The following is a 6,846-nucleotide window of genomic DNA, read 5'->3' as shown; positions in this document are numbered from 1 at the left end:
GAGCTCGAGTTTGTGCATTATGTTCCTCAATGGGCAAGTAGTTACGACATATATGGGATGTCATTGAAAATATGATTTTAACTTCCTGGAGGCGCTTAGCAAAGTGAGCGCAAATTTATCTAGGTGAGGATACCTTGTTTCGGCCTCGCCTAGAGTCCTGCTAACATAATATATAGGAATGGGTACCTTCCTCTTCTTAGACTAAGACTCCACTTACCGCTATCTCGGATACCGCTAAGTACAGGTACAACTGCTCGTCTGCCTTCGTAGTCTTAAGCAATGGTGGATTCGAAAGATACCATTTGAGTTCTTCCAGAGCTTGTTGGCACTTCGAGGTCTACTTAAAGTTATTCTTCTTCTTCAACAATGAGAAGAACCGATGGATCTTATTGGAGGACGTTGATATGTACCGACCCAGGGCGGATATACGCTCGGTTAGCCTTTGAACGGCCTTGGATGGTCCACTACCGTGATGTTTTCTATAGCTTTGATTTTGTCAGGATTGATCTCGATTCCCCGGTTGGACAGCATGAACCCAAGGAACTTCACCCGATCCCAAATGTGCATTTCTTCGGGTTCAGCTTCAAATTGTATTTCTTCTGTATGTTGAAGGTTTCCTACAAATGTTCCAAAAGCTCCTCTGCTCGCAGGGACATAACTAACAAGTCGTCAATGTAAACCTCTATTGATTTTCCTATTTGTTCTTCGAAAATCTGATTTACTAGATGTTGGTAAGTGGCACCGACATTCTTTAGTCTGAACGGCATTACGTCATAACAATAGGTGTCATACTTAGTGATGAAAGAAGTTTTCTCTTGAACGCCTGGGTCCATCCAGATTTGGTTGTACCTAGAATAAGCATCAAGAAAGCTGAGTATCTCGTGCTAGCTGTCACATCGATCATGCGATCGATGTTAGGTAGAGGAAAAGCGTCCTTAGGGCATGCCTTGTTCAAGTCTTTGTAATCTACACACATTCTTAGTTTATTTCCTTTTTTAGGCACTACTACTGCATTTTCTAACCAATTCGGGTACTTAACTTCCCGAATGGAACCTATTTTAAGGAGTTTGAATACCTCGTCTTTAATGAATGCGTGCTTGACTTTGGACTGAGGCCTCCTCTTCTATTTAACCGGGTGGAACTTTGGATCCAAGCTCAGCTTGTGAGTAGTTATTTCCGGCGGCATCCCTATCATATCAAGATGGGACCAAGCGAAACAATCTATGTTAGCTATAAGTAATTGAATGGGTTTTTTCTTGAGCTCGGGGGTTAGTCTCGTGCCCAGGTATACCTCGATCGGGCCAGTTCTTGACCAGTATGACTTGCTTCAGCTCCTCAACCGTTGATTTGGTGGCATCAGAATCGTTAGGTGCTATAAACGACCTAGGGACTCTGTAACCATCATCCTTGTCTGTCTCCTACTTCTCTAGTTCGGTCGGGGCCGATGTCGGTGATTGCTATTTGGTTTCTTTCCTCGTAACCGAACTCGGGTCCTTTGATGCCGAGAGTGCAAATATTCGGGTCGCCTCATCGACCGCGAACATTTCTTTTGTGTCCGGCTGTTCTCCGTAAACTATCTTGATTTCTCCCGGTGTGGGGAATTTTAATGTCGAGTGCAGTGTCAAGGGTATTGCCCTCAAGCTGTGAATCCATGGCCTTCCGAATAGAGCATTGTATCTCATATCCCCTTCGATCACATAAAACTTTGTTTCCTGAATGGTTCCGGCGGTGTTTACCGATAGGGTTATCTCCCCTTTAGTAGTTTCGCATGCCATGTTAAACCTATTTAAAACTCGGGCTGCGGGCACTATTTGGTCTTGTAGGCCCAGCTGTTCCACGACACTCGATCTGATGATATCGATCGAGCTACTAGATCAATTAACACACACTTAACTCGTGATTTATTTATGAGTACAAATATTACCAGCGCATCATGATGTGGTTGCACGATGCATTCAGCGTCCTCGTCGTTGAAAGATACGGTTCCCTCTGGTACATAATCTTGAGTTCGTTTTTTCCTTGTAATGGACACCTTAGTGCGCTTTAGCATCGGCCTTTAGGGGACGTCAACTCCACCAATGATCATGTTAATGATGTGCTAAGGTTCCTCTTGCTCGATCTGCTTGTTGGAGTCCCTGTTCCTGAAGTGATTTTTGGCTCGATCACTCAAAAATTCTTGGAGGTGCCCGTTATTGAATAATCGAGCTACTTCTTCTCACAGTTGTCGACATTCTTCAGTTCTGTGTCCGTGAGTTCCATGATACTTACAATTAGGCTGGGGTCCCTTTGTGAAGGATCGAACTGCAATGGTCGAGTCCACTTAGTATCTTTGATGCGTTCGATGGCTGATACGATACCAGCATCATTGATGCTAAAGCTGTATTCCGGCAACCTTGGTGCTTCCTTAGACCTGATTTGTCTGTCGAAGTCATTTTTGCTCATGAGTCCCCGGTTATTATGACCTCGATCGTTCCTTCTTTCACTCCTTGTGAGGTTGCGTCCGGACCTATTACCCTTCTGATCTTCATTGTATGGTTAATACCGATCTTTGCTCGATATTGGTTCATGATCGATGACTCTTTTGGATCTGCCACTAGTTCTGACGGGATAAACGGATCCGGAAGGGGCCCCGAGTTAATCGTGTTCAACCTTAATTTTTGATTGGTGCCTGTTATGGACGTCAACCCAAGTTACCGTCGGGTATTCTATCAAATTTTGTTTTAACTGCTGCGAAGCCAATGAGCTTTAGGGGTTGAGTCCTTGGGTGAATGCCTGGATGGCCCAGTCGTCCGCGACTGGAGGCAGATCCATCCGTTCCATTTGAAACCTTGACACGAATTCCCTTATCATCTCGTTATCCCTTTGCTTTACTTTGAAAAGGTCTGACTTCCTGGTCTCGACCTTGATGGCCCCAACTTGCGCTTTTACAAAGGCATCTGCAAGAATAGCAAACGAGTCAATAGAATTACGGGCAAGTTGTGATACCATATCATATCTCCTTTTGACAAGTTCTCTTCGAGCTTTTCAGTAGAACAGATTCGATCTCGTCATCTTCCAAGTCGTTCCCCTTGATGGCGCACGTGTAGGTGGTCAGGTGTTCATTTGGATCAGTTGTTCCATTATATTTCAAAATTTCGGGCATACGGAACTTCTTTGGGATCGGCTTCGGAGTTGCGCTCAGAGGGAAAGACTTTTGGACAAATTTCTTGGAATCCAGGCCCTTCAGTATCAGTGGTGCTCCTGGGATTTGATTGACCCTGGATTTATAGGTCTCCACTTTTTGTCTTTGGCTTCGATTTTCTTTTCTCCCAATTTTACCTATTTTGTCAGTTCCTCAAGCATCTTTATTATCTCGGGGTTGGTCCCGGGTTCAGCTTCACCCGCCCTTTTTGTGGCCGGTTCATTTCTGCGAGCGTTTTCCCGAGATAGTTTGGGCTCAACTCTGCTGGGGGCGCATCTTTGGTTCTGCAACTGGGCTATTGCTGCCTGTTGAGCCTGTAACATTTCGAAGATTACCCGCAAGTTGATCTCATCACCTTCACCATCGTGTGTACTCCGGGATATCGATCGGGCTCCACCGCGAATGCTGTTCGGGGCTGGTAGGCAAGTTTGCTTCGATAGACACATATGAGTTAGCATTGATCGGTTCGTGAATGGAACTCCGTTGAGGTCAACAGGGGACACCTCGTTGCTAGGCACCACATTGTTGTTCTCACTGTGGTGACCAAACTCAGCATCAACGTTCAAATGGGCAGATTGGGAGTTTGACATTTTCGATTCGACCTAAAATTAGAAGCTCAAAGAACAAGAGTAAAATAGAGTGTGCTATGGAAATTTATATCAAATTGCGACTATTATCCTTAGCCCCACAGTGAGCGCCTAACTATTTATCCTAAAAATGGATAACAATTAGATTTATATGTGGTTTTAAGGATATGCAGATTAATTCGATACAAACGATATATTGTATTAGATTAAACCAATAAAGGACGTAATAAATTGTCAAACCAATTAAGGGGAGTGACCCCGGACTCAGTAACAACTTAATGAAATGCCTGCCTTCAATCCTGGGCACATTCTAATGAAGAATTGATGAACAAAAGAAAGAACTTTGAAAAATAGAGAAAATAAGAGTATATTTCCTTGATGTGCATGTTACAATGTGTTATGAATAGTAAACTTTCCCCTTTATATGGTAGGGGAGTTTCCCTAAGTACAATTCTAAAAAGATAAAAATCTTCCGTTTCGACGATCACTGATTTTTCGCTGATATGAGTTGAGATTTGCGCGGTGATATCTCGTTGGCTACAGATATAATAACCCTCTGTTAGTCGTGTGCAGCTGCACGGTGATGCTCTCCGAAGTCTCAACCCTTAAACCGGACCTCGAGGATATGGCCCCGATATCCCCGAGGGTAGGTGTTTGCCTAAGCCCTGATACGAGGGATTCTTTTTTTTGACTCTGATACATTACGGTCTTCTTCCCGCTCTGCTTGGCTCACCGGGAAGTCGAGTCATGCAACGAGCTCTGTTTTACCCATATACACTATCATTGGCGGACTTAGCAATGAATCGTGTAACCGAAGGCCAATAAATAATAAAATAAAATAAATCAAACAGTAGATAAGAAAATTATGAAGATTAAAGATATTATACTGAAAACTATATAATTTTCAAAATAAAGGTAGAAAAGTTCACTACTATCTAGGCATATATAACATTACTCTAAATTCTAAACTGTAGAACAAAATATACAAATTTTTGTAATACTTAAAACAAAACCTAAAAAAGAAATATTGATTGAAGCATACAGGACAGGTAATGCAAGATGTAATACCAACTTATATATATATATATATTAATCATTCATGTACGAGCATCGAATTTATATTTTTTAAGATGAAGTAAAATATCTTAGAGACATAAAAGTCGGTGGTATTCAGGTCAATCATAATCCTAGAATGCCATGTGCAAGATAAAAAGGTGGTGGATAAACAAAGACTGTGGAAGGTTGGAAGAGGAGGAGTGTCTTTCTGGTTTGACAATTGGTCATGGTGCTCGTTGTGATTACCTTCCTCCGAATCATAAACTTAATAATTTGAAGCTCTTAGATATGCTATTGAACAATCAAATTAACTGTGAAGGTTATGATCAACTTCTTCCTCAACTTATTGTGCTTAAAGTCAATAGTCTCGAGATCCAACTGAAATTATCTACTCCTGATAAAGCAATATGGAGTGCGGATAACAGTGAGACTTTTTCACTGGCCTCAACCTAGCATTTGCTTATAAATAAGCAACAAAAGGCTTGGGTTAATGCTATGAATTGGTAGAAAGGTATTCCCTTCGAGATAAACTTCTTTGTATGGAGGGCTTTGAGGGACAAGATACCAACTGATGTGAGAGTTTCTAAGTTGGGTTATTCTATATCCTCTAGATGTTGTTGTTGTGGTTCTCCAGGAGTAGAAAATGTTGACCATTTATTCTGCACTGGCTCATTCGCAAAAAATATATGAAAATTATTATGTGGTCCTATGGGAATTGCATACAATGATATATCTTTCAGACAACTTATAGTGAACTGGTGGAGGTGCAAGGTAAATAATCCAATTCAAGCATTCATATTAAATGTTTGCCTGCCATTGCTTCTTGGGAAATCTGGAGAGCTAGGTGCAATGCCAAATATGATAATGTTAGAGATAATGTGAGAAGATCTCTTTTTTTGATTGCTTTCACTGTTGCACAATTGGTGAACCGTCAATTCCAGTAGGGTCAGTTGTGTCCACATTGGGATGATATCCATCAGATAATAAGGAGCTCAATTTACTTTGAAAAATCCATGGTGGTTAAATGGATCATGCTTACCATTCCCTTTCTCAAATTGAACTATGATGGTAGTTGCAAAGAAGAAAATTATGGTGGTGGAGATGTGATTAGGGACAAAAAAGGGTGCTTAATTTTTGCCTACTCCTTATCTCTAGGCACAGGTACTAGCAACTAGGCAGAAGCTTCTGCTCTTCATTATGACATAAAATAGTGCATGTTAAATGGAGTGCAAAATATTAATGCTGAGAGTGATTACGAATTGCTTGTTGATTGTGTGAATGGACATTGTACAATTCCCTGGAGGATATCTAAGAAGTTGAGGAGCTTAAAGAATTCAAGATTCAGTCAAGCTATAATCTTAAGCATCGTTATAGAGAAAGCAATCAAGTTGCTGGTAAACTTGCCGATTATAGTCATACTCTCATTCATTCTAAAAAGTTTCATGAATTTGCTGGATTCCCTCCTCAAGTTCGAGGCCTGATGAACATGGATAGATGGCATTTCCTTCCTTTCGAAGGACCAGATTGAAGAAAGGTGACATTTCATTTCAACCACCATGATCGTCATGTTTTTGTATACGGCAAAGGGCCAAATATACCCCTCTACTTTCAAATATTGTTTACCTGTACCCTTCGTTATACTATTGGGCTATCCATACCCCTACCGTCATACTTTGGAACAAAAATACCCCTATTTCGGATGGAGTGCCACGTGGCAACACCAAATTAAAATGACCCATTTTTTTTACCCAACCCGTTTTACAAAAAACCCACAACCCGAACCATATTTTTATTTTTCAGTTTTTTTAAAGAATTTTCTTTTTGCAAACTTAAAAAAAATTGCAAAATATTTTCGTTTTTTAAACTGAGTAGATACTGAAAAGATTTTGCAAAAAAAGTTGTAAAAACTGAAATAAATCATTTTTTTAAAAAAATATTTTTTTTATGTAAAAACATATTTGTAAAAACTGATTTTTTTTCCAGTTTTTAACAAAATATTTTCGTTTTTTAAAAACTGAATAA

The sequence above is a fragment of the Nicotiana attenuata genome, unplaced genomic scaffold, assembly GCF_001879085.1.
Source record: "Nicotiana attenuata strain UT unplaced genomic scaffold, NIATTr2, whole genome shotgun sequence".
Taxonomy (NCBI): Eukaryota; Viridiplantae; Streptophyta; class Magnoliopsida; order Solanales; family Solanaceae; genus Nicotiana; species Nicotiana attenuata.
Note: the sequence above shows the minus strand (reverse complement) of the source record.